This window comes from Gossypium raimondii, chromosome 1 (genome assembly GCF_025698545.1).
Source record: "Gossypium raimondii isolate GPD5lz chromosome 1, ASM2569854v1, whole genome shotgun sequence".
NCBI lineage: Eukaryota > Viridiplantae > Streptophyta > Magnoliopsida > Malvales > Malvaceae > Gossypium > Gossypium raimondii.
In genome coordinates, this window is record NC_068565.1 from 30651009 (window position 1) to 30670089 (window position 19081).

At 40.4% G+C, this 19081-nt stretch overlaps 1 pseudogene; it reads left to right on the forward strand.

Moving 5' to 3' along the window:
• Positions 1 to 876, forward strand: part of LOC128042936 (protein TIC 214-like) — a 1516-nt pseudogene extending 640 nt beyond the window's left edge.
• Positions 877 to 19081: the final 18205 nt, after the last annotated feature.

Below are 19081 nucleotides of genomic sequence, written 5' to 3' on the forward strand. Positions count from 1 at the left end.
ATTTATTACCTGTGTTTACTATTTAGGCAGAATACCGTCACCCATTCTAACTAAGAAACTAAAAGGAATTTTTAAAATGGAAGAAGTGGGGGAAAGTGAGGAAGAAAGAAACATAGCAATAGAAACTATTTCCGAAAGGGGAGGGACTAACCAAAAATAGGGGACTGAGAAAATACTTCTTCTTCCCTTTTTCAGAGGAAAAGGTGGATCCGAGCAAAATCGACGAAACAAAAAAGCTATGAGTCACTGGAAAAAAAACTTAAAGGGAGAAATCCACTTTCATTTTAAATAGACATACTATAAAAATAGATCTGTTTATGAAATGTAACGGGCCAAAATTTAAGCCTTTAATTTTTGCATGTTTTGACACAAATTGCTTGTTTCCTTTAATGGCTAAGTGATTTGGATGCATATGGCAGTGTTTGAGAAGTCTGGGTTCAAGTCTTGGCCTTGGCACAATTTTAAGCTTTTCTCTTAAATGAATCTGGACACTGGCACTTAGGCCTGTTATATATTAATACTTGTTTTATGACACAAAGAGCCTATTGGTCCAATGGTAGGTTCATTGGGCCTTACCGTGTACTGCAACGTGTGGGACCGATCGCTTATAAACTAGAGTTTCCTCTGAAATTAGACCAGATTCATGATGTGTTTCACGCCTCCATGCTAAGGAATTATCGCTCTGACCCCACTCACATAGTACCAGTTGAGGAGATTGAGGTTAGGCATGATCTGACCTTCAAGGAGAAGCTAGTGCGGGTCTTGGACCGTGAGGTGAAGTTACTGAGGAAGAAATCTATTCCATTAGTCAAAGTGCTTTGGCGTTATCACAGTTTAGAAGAAGCCACGTGGGGACACGAAAAGGCGATGCAATAGCAATACCCTCATCTTTTCTGACCAAGTAAATTTTGAGGTCGAAAGTTTGTTAAAGGGGGTAGAGTTGTAATGCCCCAAAATTTAAGTCTCTAATTTTTGCATGTTTAGACATAAATTGCTTGTTTTCTTTAATGGCTAAGTGATTTGGATGTATATGGGAGTGTTTAAGAAGCTTGGGTTCAAGTCTTGGCCTGGGCACAAGTTTTAGTTTTTCTCTTGAATGAATCTGGACACTGGCACTTAGGCCTTTTATATATTAATACTTTTTTTATGACACAAAGAGCCTATTGGTCCAGTGGTACGTTGATTGGGCCTTACCGTGCACTGCAACGTGTGGGATCGATCACTTATAAGCTAGGGTTTCCTCTGAAATTAGACCAGTTTCATGATGTGTTTCACGTCTCCATGCTAAGGCGTTATCGCTCTGATCCCACTCACATAGTACCAGTTGAGGAGATTGAGGTTAGGCTAGATCTGACCTTCGAGGAGAAGCCGGTACGGATGTTGGACCGTGAGGTGAAGTTACTGAGGAAGAAATCTATTCCATTAGTCAAAGTGCTTTGCATAATCACAGTTCAGAACAAGCCACGTGGGAACCCGAAGAGGCAATGCGACAGCAATACCCTTATTTTTTTTACCAGGTAAATTTTGAGGTTCAAATTTTGTTAAATGTGGTAGAGTTGTAATGCCCAAAAATTTAAGTCTCTAATTTTTGCATGTTTAGACACAAATTGCTTGTTTGCTTTAATGACTAAGTGATTTGGGTGTGTATGAGAGTTTTTTAGAAGCCTGGGTTCAAGTCTTGGCCTTGGCACAATTTTTAGTTTTTCTCTTAAATGAATCTGGACACTGGCTCTTAGGCCTTTTATATATTTATACTTGTTTTATGCACAAAGAGGCTATTGGTCCAGTGGTAGGTTGATTGGGCCTTACTGTGCACTGCAACGTATGGGACTGATCGCTTATAAACTAGGGTTTCCTCTAAAATTAGACCAGATTCATGATGTGTTTCATGTCTCCATGCTAAGGCGTTACTGCTCTGATCCCACTCACATAGTACCAGTTGAGGAGATTGAGGTTAGGCTAGATCTGACCTTCGAGGAGAAGCTAGTGCGGATGCTGGACCGTGAGGTGAAGTTACTGAGGAAGAAATCTATTCCATTAGTCAAAGTGCTTTGGCGTAATCACAGTTCAGAAGAAGCCACGTAGGAACACGAAGAGGCGATGCGACAACAATACCCTCATCTTTTCTGACCAAGTAAATTTTGAGGTCGAAAGTTTGTTAAAGGGGGTAGAGTTGTAATGCCCCAAATTTTAAGTCTCTAATTTTTGCATGTTTAGACACAAATTGATTGTTTGGTTTAATGGCTAAGTGATTTGGATGTATGTGGGAGTGTTTGAGAAGCCTGGGTTCAAGTCTTGGCCTGGGCACAAGTTTTAGTTTTTCTCTTAGATGAATCTGGACACTGGCACTTAGGCCTTTTATATATTAATACTTTTTTTATGACACAAAGAGCCTATTGGTCTAGTGGTAGGTTGATTGGGCCTTATCGTGCACTGTAACGTGTGGGACCGATCGCTTATAAACTAGGGTTTCCTCTAAAATTAGACCAGTTTCATGATGTGTTTCACGTCTCCATGCTAAGGCGTTATCGCTCTGATCCCACTCATATAGTACCAATTGAGGAGATTGAGGTTAGGCTAGATCTGACCTTCGAGGAGAAGCCGGTACGGATGTTGGACCGCGAGGTGAAGTTATTGAGGAAGAAATCTATTCCATTAGTCAAAGTGCTTTGGTGTAATCACAGTTCAGAACAAGCCACGTGGGAACCCGAAGAGGCAATGCGACAGTAATACCCTCATTTTTTTTACCAGGTAAATTTTGAGGTTCAAATTTTGTTAAATGGGGTAGAGTTGTAATGCCCAAAAATTTAAGTCTCTAATTTTTGCATGTTTAGACACAAATTGCTTGTTTTCTTTAATGACTAAGTGATTTGGGTGTGTATGAGAGTGTTTTAGAAGCCTGGGTTCAAGTCTTGGCCTTGGCACAATTTTTAGTTTTTCTCTTAAATGAATCTGGACACTGGCTCTTAGGCCTTTTATATATTAATACTTGTTTTATGCACAAAGAGGCTATTGGTCCAGTGGTAGGTTGATTGGGCCTTACTGTGCACTGCAACGTATGGGACCGATCGCTTATAAACTAGGGTTTCCTCTGAAATTAGACCAGATTCATGTTGTGTTTCACGTCTCCATGCTAAGGCGTTATTGCTCTGATCCCACTCACATAGTACCAGTTGAGGAGATTGAGGTTAGGCTAGATCTGACCTTCGAGGAGAAGCTAGTGCGGATGTTGGACCGTGAGGTGAAGTTACTGAGGAAGAAATCTATTCCATTAGTCAAAGTGCTTTGGCGTAATCACAGTTCAGAAGAAGCCACGTAGGAACACGAAGAGGCGATGCGACAGCAATACCCTCATCTTTTCTAACCAAGTAAATTTTGAGGTCGAAAGTTTGTTAAAGGGGGTAGAGTTGTAATGCCCCAAAATTTAAATCTCTAATTTTTGCATGTTTAGACACAAATTGCTTGTTTGCTTTAATGGCTAAGTGATTTGGATGTATGTGGGAGTGTTTGAGAAGCCTGGGTTCAAGTCTTGGCCTGGGCACAAGTTTTAGTTTTTCTCTTAGATGAATCTGGACACTAGCACTTAGGCCTTTTATATATTAATACTTTTTTATGACACAAAGAGCCTATTGGTCCAGTGGTAGGTTGATTGAGCCTTACCGTGCACTGCAACGTGTGGGACCGATCGCTTATAAACTAGGGTTTCCTCTGAGATTAGACCAGTTTCATGATGTGTTTCACGTCTCCATGCTAAGGCGTTATCTCTCTGATCCCACTCACATAGTATCAGTTGAGGAGATTGAGGTTAGGCTAGATCTGACCTTCGAGGAGAAGCCAGTGCGGATGTTGGACCATGAGGTGAAGTTACTGAGGAAGAAATCTATTCCATTAGTCAAAGTGCTTTGGCGTAATCACAGTTCAGAACAAGCCACGTGGGAACCCGAAGAGGCAATGCGACAGCAATACCCTTATTTTTTTTACCAGGTAAATTTTGAGGTTCAAATTTTTGCATGTTTAGACACAAATTGCTTGTTTGCTTTAATGACTAAGTGATTTGGGTGTGTATGAGAGTGTTTTAGAAGCCTGGGTTCAAGTCTTGGCTTTGGCACAATTTTTAGTTTTTCTCTTAAGTGAATCTGGACACTGGCTCTTAGGCCTTTTATATATTAATACTTGTTTTATGACACAAAGAGGCTATTGGTCCAGTGGTAGGTTGATTTGGCCTTAATGTGTACTGCAACATGTGAGACCGATCGCTTAGAAACTAGAGTTTCCTCTGAATTTAGACCAGATTCATGATGTGTTTGACGTCTCCATGCTAAGCCGTTATCACTCTGACCCCACTCACATAGTACCAGTTGAGGAGATTGAGATTAGGCCAGATCTGACCTTCGAAGAAAGGCCAGTGCGGATTTTAGACTGTGAGGTGAAGTTACTGGGGAAGAAATCTATTCCATTAGTCAAAGTGCTTTGGCGTAATCACAGTTCAGAAGAAGTTACGTGGGAACCCGAAGACGCAACGCGACAGTAATACCCTCATATTTTCTGACCAGGTAAATTTTGAGGCTAAAATTTTGTTCAAGGAGGTAGAGTTGTAACACCCCAAAACTTAAGTTTCAATTTTTGCATGTTTTGACGCAAATTGCTCGTTTGCTTTAATGGCTAAGTGATTTGGGTGTATGTGAGAGTGTTTGAGAAGCCTGGGATCAAGTCTTGGCCTTGGCACAATTTTCAGTTTTTCTCTTAAATGAATCTCGATGCTGGCACTAAGGTCTTTTATATATTAATAGTTGTTTTATGATACAGAGAGCCTATTGGTCCAGTGGTAGGCTCATTGGGCCTTACCGTGTACTGAAACGTGTGGGACCGATCACTTATAAAGTTGAGCTTCCACTAAAATTAGACCTGATTCATGATGTGTTTCATGTCTCCATGCTAAGACGTTATCGGTCTGATCCCACTCACATAGTACCAGTTGAGGAGATTGAGGTTAGGCCATATCTGACCTTCGAGGAAAAGCCAGTGCAGATTTTGGACCGTGAGGTGAAGTTACTGAGAAAGAAATCTATTCCATTAGTCAAAGTGCTTTGGCGTCATCACAGTTCAGAAGAAGCCACGTGGGAACACGAAGAGGCGATGCAACAGCAATACCCTCATCTTTTCTGACCAAGTAAATTTTGAGGTCGAAAGTTTGTTAAAGTGGGTAGAGTTGTAACGCCCCAAAAATTAAGTCTCTAATTTTTGCATGTTTAGACACAAATTGCTTGTTTGATTTAATGGCTAAGTGATTTGGATGTATATGGGAGTGTTTGAGAAGCCTGGCTTCAAGTCTTGGCCTCAGCACAATTTTTAGTATTTCTCTTAAATGAATCTAAACACTGGCACTTAGGCCTTTTATATATTAATACTTGTTTTATGACACAAAGAGGCTATTAGTCCAGAGGTAGGTTCATTGGGCCCTATCGTGTACTGCAAAGTGTGGGACCGATCACTTATAAACTAGTGTTTCCTCTGAAATTAGACCAGATTCATGATGTGTTTCACGTCTCCATGCTAAGGCGTTATTGCTCTGATCCCACTCACATAGTACTAGTTGAGGAGATTGAGGTTAGGCTAGATCTGACCTTCGAGGAGAAGCTAGTGCGGTTGTTGGACCGTGAGGTGAAGTTACTGAGGAAGAAATCTATTCCATTAGTCAAAGTGCTTTGGCGTAATCACAGTTCAGAAGAAGCTACGTAGGAACACGAAGAGGCGATACGACAGCAATACCCTCATCTTTTCTGACCAAGTAAATTTTGAGGTCAAAAGTTTGTTAAAGGGGGTAGAGTTGTAATGCCCCAAAATTTAAATCTCTAATTTTTGCATGTTTAGACACAAATTGCTTGTTTGCTTTAATGGCTAAGTGATTTGGATGTATGTGGGAGTGTTTGAGAAGCACAGGTTCAAGTCTTGGCACAGGCACAAGTTTTAGTTTTCTCTTAGATGAATCGGACACCGCACTTAGGCCTTTTATATATTAATATTTTTTTATGACACAAAGAGCCTATTGGTCCAGTGGTAGGTTGATTGGGCCTTACCGTGCACTGCAACGTGTGGGACCGACCGCTTATAAACTAGGGTTTCCTCTGAAATTAGACCAGTTTCATGATGTGTTTCACGTCTCCATGCTAAGGCGTTATCTCTCTGATCCCACTCACATAGTATCAGTTGAGGAGATTGCGATTAGGCTAGATCTGACCTTCGAGGAGAAGCCAGTGCGGATGTTGGACCGTGAGGTGAAGTTACTGAGGAAGAAATCTATTCCATTAGTCAAAGTGCTTTGGCGTAATCACAGTTCAGAACAAGCCATGTGGGAACCCGAAGAGGCAATGCGACATCAATACCCTTATTTTTTTTACCAGGTAAATTTTGAGGTTCAAATTTTGTTAAAGTGGTAGAGTTGTAATGCCCAAAAATATAAGTCTCTAATTTTTGCATGTTTAGACACAAATTGCTTGTTTGCTTTAATGACTAAGTGATTTGGGTGTGTATGAGAGTGTTTTAGAAGCCTGGGTTCAAGTCTTGGCCTTGGCACAATTTTTAGTTTTTCTCTTAAATGAATCTGGACACTGGCCCTTAGGCCTTTTATATATTAATACTTGTTTTATGACACAAAGAGGCTATTGGTCCAGTGGTAGGTTGATTTGGCCTTAGTGGTAGGTTGATTTGGCCTTTGAAATTAGACCAGAGTCATGATTTGTTTCACGTCTCCATACTAAGGCGTTATCGCTCTTATCCCACTCACATAGTACCAGTTGAGGAGATTGAGGTTAGGCCAGACCTAACCTTCGAGGAGAAGCTAGTGCGAATTTTGGACTGTGAGGTTACATTACTAAGGAAGAAATCTATTCCATTAATAAAAGTGCTTTGGCATAATCACAGTTCAGAAGAAGCCACGTGGGAACCCGAAGAGGCGATGCGGTAGCAATACCCTCATCTTTTTTGACTAGGTAAATTTCGACGCTGAAATTTTGTTAAAAGGGGTAGAGTTGTAACGCCCTAAAATTTAAGTGTCTAATTTTTGCATTTTTGACACAAATTGCTTGTTTTTCTTTAGTGGCTAAGAGATTTTGGTGTGTATGTGAGTGTGTGAGAAGCCTGGGTTCAAGTCATGGCCTTGGCCTAATTTTTTACTTTTTCTCTTAAATGAATTTGGACAGTGGCACTTAGGCCTTTTATATGTGAATACTTGATTTATGACACAAAGAGCCTATTGGTCCAGTGGTAGGTTCATTGGGCCTTACCGTGTACTGCAACGTGTGGGACCAATCGTATATAACCTTGAGTTGACGCATAAATTAGACCAGATTAATGATGTGTTTCACGTGTCCATGCTAAGTTGTTATCGCTCTGATCCCACTCACATGGTACCAGTTGAAGAGATTAAGGTTAGGCCAGATCTGACCTTCGAGGAGAAGCCAGTGCAGGTTTTGTACTATGAGGCGAAGTTATTGGGAAAGAAATCTATTCCATTACTCAAAGTGCTTTGGCATAATCACAGTTCAGAAGAAGCCACGTGGGACCCCGAAGAGGCGATGCAACAGCAATACCCTCATCTTTTTTGACCAGATAAATTTCGAGGCTGAAATTTTGTTAAAGGGGGTAGAGTTGTAATGCCCCAAAATTTGTCTCAAATTTTTGCATGTTTTGACTGAAATTGCTTATTTGCTTCAATGCCTAAGTGATTTAGGTGTCTGTGGGAGTGTTTGACAAACATGGGTTCAATTCTTGGCCTTGGCACAATTTTTAGTTTTTCTCTTAAATGAATCTAGGCACTGTCACTTAGGCCTTTTATATATTAATATTTGTTTTATGACACAGAGAGCCTATTGGTCCAGTGGTAGGTTCATTGGGCCTTACCGTGTACTGCAACGTTTGGGACTGATCGCATATAAACTTGAGTTGCCTCTGAAATTAGACTAGATTAATGATGTGTTTCACGTCTCCATGCTAAGGCGTTATTGCTCTGATCCCACTCACATAGTACTAGTTGAAGAGATTGAGGTTATTCCAGATCTGACCTTCGAGGAGAAGCCAGTGCAGATTTTGTACCGTGAGGCGAAGTTATTGAAAAAGAAATCTATTCCATTAGTCAAAGTGCTTTGGCATAATCACAGTTCAGAAGAAACCACGTGGGAACCCGAAGAGGCAATGCGACAGCAATACCTTCATCTTTTCTGACCAGGTAAATTTCGAGGCTGAAATTTTCTTAAAGGGGTAGAGTTGTAACGCCCTAAAATTTAAGTTTCAATTTTTTGCATGTTTTGACACAAATTGCTTGTTTGCATTAATGGCTAAGTGATTTAGGTGTCTGTGGGAGTGTTTGACAAACCTGGGTTCAAGTCTTGGCCTTGGCACAATTTTTAGTTTTTCTCTTAAATGAATCTAGGCACTGGCACTTAGGCCTTTTATATATTAATATTTGTTTTCTGACACAAAGAGCCTATTGGTCCAGTGGTTGGTTCATTGAGCCTTACCGTGTACTACAACGTGTGGGACTGATCGCATATAAACTTGAGTTGCCTCTGAAATTAAACTAGATTAATGATGTGTTTCAGGTCTCCATGCTTAGGCATTATCGCTCTGATCCCACTCACATAGTACCAGTTGAAGAGATTTAGGTTATTCCAGATCTGACCTTCGACGAGAAGCCAGTGCAGATTTTGTACCGTGAGGTGAAGTTATTGAGAAAGAAATCTATTCCATTAGTCAAAGTGCTTTGGCATAATCACAGTTCAGAAGAAACCACGTGGGAACCCGAAGAGGCAATGCGACAACAATACCCTCATCTTTTCTGGCCAGGAAATTTTGAGGCTGAAATTTTGTTAAAGGGGTAGAGTTGTAACGCCCTAAAATTCGAGTTTCTAATTTTTGCATTTTTTGACACAAATTGCTTGTTTGCTTTAATCGCTAAGAGATTTTCGTGTGTATGTGAGTGTTTGAGAAGCCTGGGTTCAAGCCATGGCCTTGCCCCGATTTTTTAGTTTTTCTCTTAAATGAATCTGACACTAGCACTTAGGCCTATTATATATTAATACTTGTTTTATGACACAAAGAGCCTATTGGTCCAGTGGCAGGTTCATTGGGCATTACCGTGTACTGAAACGTGTGGGCCCGATCGCTTATAAATAAGAGTTTCCTCTAAAATTAGACCAAGGTCAAGATTTGTTTCACGTCTCTATGCTAAGGCGTTATCGCTCTGATCCCACTCGCATAGTACCATTTGAAGAGATTGAGGTTAGGCCATATCTGACCATCGAGGAGAAGCCAGTGTAGATTTAGACCGTGAGGTTACGTTACTGAGGAAGAAACCTATTCCATTCGTCAAAGTGCTTTCGCATAATCACAGTCTAGAAGAAGCCACGTGGGAACCCGAAGAGGCGATGCGACAGCAATACCTTCATCTTTTCTTACCAGGTAAATTTCGAGGCTAAAATTTGTTAAACGGGTTAGAGTTGTAACGCCCTAAAATTTAAGTTTCTAACTTTTGCATTTTTTGACACAAATTGCTTGTTTGCTTTAATCGCTAAGAGATTTTGGTGTGTATGTGAGTGTTTGAGAAGCCTAGGTTCAAGTCATGGCCTTGGCCCAATTTTTTAGTTTTTCTCTTAAATGAATCTGGTCACTGGCACTTAGGCCTTTTATATATTAATACTTTTTTTATGACACAAAGAGCCTATTGGTCCAGTGGTAGGTTCATTGGGCATTACCGTGTACTGAAACGTGTGGGACCGATCGCTTATAAACAAGAGTTTCCTCTAAAATTAGACCAGGGTCATGATTTGTTTCACGTCTCCATTCTAAGGCGTTATCGCTCTGATCCCACTCACATAGTACCAGTTGAGGAGATTGAGGTTAGGCCAGATCTAACCATCGAGGAGAAGCCAGTGCAGCTTTTGGACCGTGAGGTTACGTTACTGAGGAAGAACTCTATTCCATTAGTCAAAGGGCTTTTGCATAATCACAGTCCAAAAAAAGCCACGTAGGAACCCGAACAGGCAATGCGACAGCAATACCTTCATCTTTTCTGACCAGGTAAATTTTGAGGCTGAAATTTTGTTAAACGGGGTTGAGTTGTAACGCCCTAAAATTTAAGTTTCTAAATTTTGCATTTTTTGACACAAATTGCTTGTTTGCTTTAATCACTAAGAGATTTTGTTCTGTATGTGAGTGTTTGAGAATCCTGGGTTCAAGTCATGGCCTTGGCCCATTTTTTAGTTTTTCTCTTAAATGAATCTGGACTCTGGCACTTAGTCCTTTTATATATTAATACTTGTTTTATGACACAAAAAGCCTATTGGTCCATGGTAGGTTCATTGGGCATTACCGTGTACTGAAACGTGTGGGACCGATCGCTTATAAACAAGAGTTTCCTCTGAAATTAGACCAGGGTCGCGATTTGTTTCACGTCTCCATTCTAAGGCGTTATCGCTCTGATCCCACTCACATAGTACCGGTTGAGGAGATTGAGGTTAGGCCAGATCTGACCATCGAGGAGAAGCCAGTGCAGCTTTTGGACCGTGAGGTTACATTACTGAGGAAGAACTCTATTCCATTAGTCAAAGTGCTTTTGTGTAATTACAGTCCAGAAAAAGCCACGTAGGAACTCGAACAGGCAATACGACAGCAATACCTTCATCTTTTCTGACCAGGTAAATTTTGAGGCTGAAATTTTGTTAAACGGGGTAGATTTGTAACGCCCTAAAATTTAAGTTTCTAACTTTTGCATTTTTTGACACAAATTGCTTGTTTGCTTTAATCACTAAGAGATTTTGGTCTGTATGTGAGTGTTTGAGAATCCTGGGTTCAAGTCATGGCCTTGGCCCAATTTTTTAGTTTTTCTCTTAAATGAATCTGGACTCTGGCACTTAGTCCTTTTATATATTAATACTTGTTTTATGACACAAAGAGCCTATTGGTCCATGGTAGGTTCATTGGGCATTACCGTGTACTGAAACGTGTGGGACCGATCGCTTATAAACAAGAGTTTCCTCTGAAATTAGACAAGGGTCGTGATTTGTTTCACTTCTCCATTCTAAGGTGTTATCGCTCTGATCCCACTCATATAGTACCAGTTGAGGAGATTGAGGTTAGGCCAGATCTGACCATCGAGGAGAAGCCAGTGCAGCTTTTGGACCGTGAGGTTACGTTACTGAGGAAGAAATCTATTCCATTAGTCAAAGTGCTTTCGCGTAATCACAGTTCAGAAAAAGCCACGTGGGAACCCGAACAGGCAATGCGACAGCAACACCTTCATCTTTTCTGACCAGGTAAATTTCGAGGCTGAAATTTTGTTAAACGGGGTAGATTTATATCGCTTCAAAATTTAAGTCTCTAATTTTTGCATGTTTAGGCACAAACTGCTTGTTTGCTTTAATGGCTAAGTGATTTGGGTGTGTGTGGCAGTGTTTGAGAAGCCTGGGTTCAAGTCTTGGCCTTGGGACAATTTTTTGTTTTTCTCTAAAATGGATCCAGACACTGGCACTTAGGCCTTTTATTTATTAATACTAGTTTTATGAGACAAAGAGCCTATTGGTCCAGTGGTAGGTTTAGTGGATGTTATCGTGTACCGCAACGTGTGGTACCGATCGCTTATAAAATTAAGTTACCTCTGAAATTAGACCAGATTCATGATGTGTTTCACGACTCCATGCTAAGGCGTTATCGCTCTGATCCCACTCACATAGTACTAGTTGAAGAAATTGAGGTTAGGCAAGATTTCACCTTTGAGGAGATGCCAAAGAAGATTTCAGACCGTGAGTTTGAAGTACTGAGGAAGGAATCTATTCCATTAGTCAAAGTGCTTTGGCGTAATCACAATACAAAAGAAGCCACGCGAGAAACCGAAGTGGTGATCTGACTACAATAACCTCATTTTTTCTGGCCAGGTAAATTTCAAGGCTGAAATTTTGTTAAATGGGGTAGAGTTGTAACGCCCCAAAATTTAAGTCTCTAATTTTGGCATGTTTTGAAACAAATTGCTTGTTTTCTTTAATGGCTAAGTGATTTGGGTGTGTATAGGAGTGTTTGAGAAGCCTGGGTTCAAGTCTTGGCCTTGGCACAATTTTTTAGTTTTTCTCTTAAATAAATCTGGACACTCGCACTTAGGCCTTTTATATATTAATACTTGTTTTATGACACAAAGAGCCTACTGGTCTAGTGGTAGGTTCATTGGGCCTTACCGTGTAGTGCAACGTGTGGGACTGATAGCATATAAACTTGAGTTGCCTCTAAAATTAGACCAAATTAATGATGTGTTTCACATCTCCATGCTAAGGTGTTATCGCTCTGATGCCACTCACATAGTACCAGTTGATGAGATTGAGGTTATTCCAGATCTGACCTTCGAGGAGAAGCTAGTGTAGGTTTTGTACCGTGAGGCGAAGTTATTGAGAAAGAAATCTATTCCATTAGTCAAAGTGCTTTGGCATAATCACAGTTCAGAAGAAACCACGTGGGAACCCGAAGAGGTAATGCGACAACAATACCCTCATCTTTTCTGGCCAGGAAATTTCGAGGCTGAAATTTTGTTAAAGGGGTAGAGTTGTAACGCCCTAAAATTTGAGTTTCTAATTTTTGCATTTTTTGACACAAATTGCTTCTTTGCTTTAATCACTAAGAGATTTTCGTGTGTATGTGAGTGTTTGAGAAGCCTGGGTTCAAGTCATGGCCTTGCCCCAATTTTTTAGTTTTTCTCTTAAATGAATCTAACACTAGCACTTAGGCCTATTATATATTAATACTTATTTTATGACACAAAGAGCCTATTGGTCCAGTGGCAGGTTCATTGGGCATTGCCGTGTACTGAAACATGTGGGACCGATCACTTATAAACAAGAGTTTCCTCTAAAATTAGACCAGGGTCATGATTTGTTTCACGTCTCTATGCTAAGGTGTTATCGCTCTGATCCCACTCATATAGTACCAATTGAAGAGATTGAGGTTAGGCCACATCTGACCAACGAGGAGAGGCCAGTACAGATTTTAGACCGTGAGGTTACGTTACTGAGGAAGAAATCTATTCCATTCGTCAAAGTGCTTTCGCGTAATCACAGCTTAGAAGAAGCCACGTGGGAACCCGAAGAGGCGATGCGACAGCAATACCTTCATCTTTTCTGATAAGGTAAATTTCGAGGCTAAAATTTTGTTAAACGGGTTAGAGTTGTAACGCCCTAAAATTTAAGTTTCTAACTTTTGCATTCTTTGACACAAATTCCTTGTTTGCTTTAATCGCTAAGAGATTTTGGTGTGTGTGTGAGTGTTTGAGAAGCCTGGGTTCAAGTCATGGCCTTGGCCCAATTTTTTAGTTTTTCTCTTAAATGAATCTGGACACTGGCACATAGTCCTTTTATAAATTAACACTTTTTTTATGACACAAAGAGCCTATTGGTCCAGTGGTAGGTTCATTGGGCATTACCGTGTATTGAAATGTGTGGGATCGATCGCTTATAAACAAGAGTTTCCTCTGAAATTAGACCAGGGTCATGATTTGTTTCACGTCTCCATTCTAAGGCGTTATCGCTCTGATCCCACTCACATAGTACCAGTTGAGGAGTTTGAGGTTAGGCCACATCTGACCATCGAGGAGAAGCCAGCGCAGCTTTTGGACCGTGAGGTTGCGTTACTGAGGAAGAAATCTATTCCATTAGTCAAAGTGCTTTCGCGTAATCACAGTTCAGAAGAAGCCACGTGGGAACCCGAACAGGCGATGCGACAGCAATACCTTCATCTTTTCTGACCAGGTAAATTTTGAGGCTAAAATTTTGCTAAACGGGGTAGAGTTGTAACGCCCTAAACTTTAAGTTTCTAACTTTTGCATTTTTTGACACTAATTGCTTGTTTGCTTTAATCACTAAGAGATTTTGGTGTGTATGTGAGTGTTTGAGAATCTTGGGTTCAAGTCATGGCCTTGGCCCAATTTTTTAATTTTTCTCTTAAATAAATCTGGACTCTGGCACTTAGTCCTTTTATATATTAATACTTGTTTTATGACACAAAGAGCCTATTGGTCCAGTGGTAGGTTCATTGGGCATTACCGTGTACTGAAACGTGTGGGACCGATCGCTTATAAACAAGAGTTTCCTCTGAAATTAAACCAGGGTCGTGATTTGTTTCACGTCTCCATTCTAACGCGTTATCGCTCTGATCCCACTCAGATAGTACCAGTTGAGGAGTTTGAGGTTAGGCCAGATCTGACCATCGAGGAGAAGCCAGTGCAACTTTTGGACCGTGAAGTTACGTTACTAAGGAAGAAATCTATTCCATTAGTCAATGTGCTTTCGCGTAATCACAGTTCAAAAGAAGGCACGTGGGAACCCGAAGAGGCGATGCGACAGTAATACCTTAATATTTTCAAATCTGGTAAATTTCGGGGCTAAAATTTTCTTAAAGTGGGTAGATTTATATCGCTTAAAAATTTAAGTCTCTAATTTTTGCATGTTTAGGCACAAACTGCTTGTTTGCTTTAATGGCTAAGTGATTTGGGTGTGTGTGGCAGTGTTTGAGAAGCCTGGGTTCAAGTCTTGGCCTTGGGACAATTTTTTGTTTTTCTCTTAAATGGATCTGACACTGGCATTTAGGCCTTTTATATATTAATACTAGTTTTATGAGACAAAGAGCCTATTGGTCCAGTGGTAGGTTTATTGGACGTTACCGTGTACCGCAACGTGTGGGACCGATCGCTTATAAACTTGAGTTACCTCTGAAATTAGACCAGAGTCATGATGTGTTTCACGTGTCCATGCTAAGGCGTTATCGCTCTGATCCCACTCACATAGTACTAGTTGAAGAAATTGAGGTTAGGCAAGATTTCACCTTTGAGGAGATGCCAAAGAAGATTTCAGACCGTGAGTTTGAAGTACTGAGGAAGGAATCTATTCCATTAGTCAAAGTGCTTTGGTGTAATCACAGTACAAAAGAAGCCACGCGGGAAACCGAAGTGGCGATGTGACTACAATACCCTCATTTTTTTTGGCCAGGTACATTTCGAGGTCAAAATTTTGTTAAATGGGGTAGAGTTATAACGCGCCAAAATTTAAGTCTTTAATTTTTGAATGTTTTGACACAAATTGCTTGTTTTCTTTAATGGCTAAGTGATTTGGGTGTGTATAGGAGTGTTTGAGAAGCCTGGGTTCAAGTCTTGGCCTTGGCACAATTTTTTGTTTTTCTCTTAAATGGATCTGGACACTGGCATTTAGGCCTTTTATATATTAATACTAGTTTTATGAGATAAAGAGCCTATTGGTCCAAAGTAGGTTTATTGACGCTACTGTGTACAAGCGTGTGGGACCGATCGCTTATAAACTTGAGTTACCTCTGAAATTAGACCAGATTCATGATGTGTTTCACGTCTCCATGCTAAGGCGTTATCGCTCTGATCCCACTCACATAGTACTAGTTGAAGAAATTGAGGTTAGGCAAGATTTCACCTTTGAAGAGATGCCAAAGAAGATTTCAGACCGTGAGTTTGAAGTACTGAGGAAGGAATCTATTCCATTAGTCAAAGTGCTTTGGCGTAATCACAGTACAAAAGAAGCCACGCAGGAAACCGAAGTGGCGATGTGACTACAATACCCTCATTTTTTCTGGCCAGGTAAATTTCGAGGTCAAAATTTTGTTAAATGGGGTAGAGTTATAACGCACCAAAATTTAAGTCTTTAATTTTTGAATGTTTTGACACAAATTGCTTGTTTTCTTTAATGGCTAAGTGATTTGGGTGTGTATAGGAGTGTTTGAGAAGCCTGGGTTCAAGTCTTGGCCTTGGCACAATTTTTTAGTTTTTCTCTTAAATGAATCTGGACATTGGAACTTAGGCCTTTTATATATTAATACTTTTTTTATGACACAAAGAGCCTATTGGTCCAGTGGTAGGTTCATTGGGCCTTACCGTGTACTGCAACGTGTGGGACCGATCGCTTATAAACTTAAGTTGCCTCTAAAATTAGACCAGATTCATGATGTGTTTCACGTCTCCATGCTAAGGCGTTATTGCTCTGATCCCACTCACATAGTACCAGTTGAGGAGTTTGAGGTTAGGCCAGATCTGACTATCTAGGAGAAGCCAGTACAGCTTTGGGACCGTGAAGTTACGTTACTGAGAAAGAAATCTATTCCATTAGTCAAAGTGCTTTCGCGTAATCACAGTTCAGACGAAGCCACACGGGAACCCGAATAGGCAATGCGACAGCAATACCTTAATCTTTTCAAACCAGGTAAATTTCGAGGCTGAAATTTTGTTAAAGGGGGTAGATTTATATCGCTTCAAAATTTAAGTCCCTAATTTTTGCATGTTTAGGCACAAACTGCTTGTTTGCTTTATTGGCTAAGTGTTTGGGTGTGTGTGACATTGTTTGAGAAGCCTGGGCTCAAGTCTTGTCCTTGGGACAATTTTTTATTTTTCTCTTAAATGGATCTGGACACTGGCACTTAGGCCTTTTATATATTCATACTAGTTTTATGAGACAAAGAGCCTATTGGTCTAGTGGTAGGTTTATTGGGCGTTACCGTGTACCGCAACGTGTGGGACCGATCGCTTATAAACTTGAGTTGCCTTTAAAATTAGACCAAATTCATGATGTGTTTCACGTCTCCATGCTAAGGCGTTATCGCTCTGATCCCACTCACATAGTACTGTTGAAGAAATTGAGGTTAGGCAAGATTTCACCTTTGAGGAGATGCCAAAGAAGATTTCGGACCGTGAGTTTAAAGTACTGGGGAAGGAATCTATTCCATTAGTCAAAGTGCTTTCGCGTAATCACAGTACAAAAGAAGCCACGCGGGAAACCGAAGGGGCGATGTGACTACAATACTGTCATCTTTTCTGGCCAGGTAAATTTCGAGGTCAAAATTTTGTTAAATGGGGTAGAGTTGTAACGCACCAAAATTTAAGTCTTTAATTTTTTAATGTTTTGACACAAATTGCTTGTTTGCTTTAATGGCAAAGTGATTTGGGTGTGTATAGTAGTGTTTGAGAAGCCTGGGTTCAAGTCTTGGCCTTGGCACAATTTTTTTGTTTTTCTCTTAAATGAATCTGGACACTGGAACTTAGGCCTTTTATATATTAATACTTGTTTTATGACACAAAGAGCCTATTGGTCCAGTGGTAGGTTCATTGGGCCTTACCGAGTACTAAAACGTGTGGGACCGATTGCTTATAAACTAGAGTTTCCTCTAAAATTAGACTAGAGTCATGATTTGTTTCACACTCAGATCCCACTCACATAGTACCAGTTGAAGAGATTGAGGTTATTCTAGATCTGACCTTCGAGGAGAAGCCAGTGCAGATTTTGTACCGTGAGGTGAAGTTATTAAGAAAGAAATCTATTCCATTAGTCAAAGTGCTTTGCCATAATCATAGTTCAAAAGAAGCCACGTGGGAACCCGAAGAGGCGATACGACAGTAATACCCTCATCTTTTTTGACCAGGTAAATTTCGAGGCAGAAATTTTGTTAAGTGGGGAAGATTTGTAACGCCTCAAAAGTTAAGTCTATAATTTTTGCATGTTTTGACACAAATTGCTTGTTTGCTTTAATGGTTAAGTGATTTGGGTGTGTGGGGGAGTGTTTGAGAAGCCTGGGTTCAAGTCTTGGCCTTGGCACAATTTTTAGTTTTTCTCTTAATTGAATCTGAACACTGGCATTTAGGCCTTTTATATATTAATACTTGTTTTATGACACAAAGAGCCTATTGGTCCAGTGGTAGGTTCATTGGGCCTTACCGAGTACTGCAACGTGTGGGACCGATCACTTATAAAATTGAGTTGCCTTTGAAATTAGACCAGATTCATGTTGTGTTTCACGTCTCCATGCTAAGGCGTTATCGCTCTGATCCCACTCACATAGTACTAGTTGAGGATATTGAGGTTAGGCCAGATCTGACCTTCGAGGAGAAGCCAGTGCGAATTTTGCACCGTGAGGTTAAGTTACTGAGGAAGAAATCTATTCCATTAGTCAAAGGTGCTTTGGCGTAATCACAATTCAAAAGAAGCCACGTGGGAACCTGAAGAGGCGATGCGACAGCAATACCCTCGTCTTTTCTAACCAGGTAAATTTCAAGGCTGAAATTTTGTTAAATGGGGTAGAGTTGTAACGCCCTAAAATTTAAGTCTCTAATTTTGGCATGTTTTGAAACAAATTGCGTGTTTGCTTTAATGGCTAAGTGATTTGGGTGTGTGGGGGAGTGTTTGAGAAGCCTGGGTTCAAGTCTTGGCCTTGGCACAATTTTTAGTTTTTCTCTTAATTGAATCTGAACACTGGCATTTAGGCCTTTTATATATTAATACTTGTTTTATGACACAAAGAGCCTATTGGTCCAGTGGTAGGTTCATTGGGCCTTACCGTGTACTGCAACGTATGGGACCGATCGCTTATAAAATTGAGTTGCCTTTGAAATTAGACCAGATTCATGATGTGTTTCACGTCTCCATGCTAAGGCGTTATCGCTCTGATCCCACTCGCATAATTCTAGTTGAGGAGATTAAGGTTAGGCCAGATCTGACCTTCTCAAGAGAAGCTAGTGTGGATTTTGGACCGTGAGGTTAAATTAGTGAGGAAGAAATCTATTTCATTAGTCAAAGTACTTTGGCATGATCACAGTTCAAAAGAAGCCACGTGGGAACCCGAAGCGGCGATGCGAGAACAACAACCTCAGATTTTCTGACCAGGTAAATTTCAAGGCTGAAATTTTGTTAAATGGGGTAGATTTGTAAGGCCCCAAAATTTAAGTCTTTAATTTTTGCATGTTTAGACACAAACTGCTTGTTTGCTTTAATGGCTAAGTGATTTGGGTGTGTACGGGAGTGTTTGAGAAGCTTGGCTTCAAGTCTTAGCCTTTGGAGATTTTTTTATTTTTCTCTTAAATGAATCTGGACACTGGCACTTAGGCCTTTTATATATTAATACTTGTTTTATGACACAAAGAGCCTATTGGTCCAGTGGCAGGTTCGTTGGGCCTTACCGTGTACTGCAACGTATGGGACCGATCACTTATAAACTTGAGTTGCCTCTAAAATTAGACCAGATTCATGATGTATTTCACGTCCCC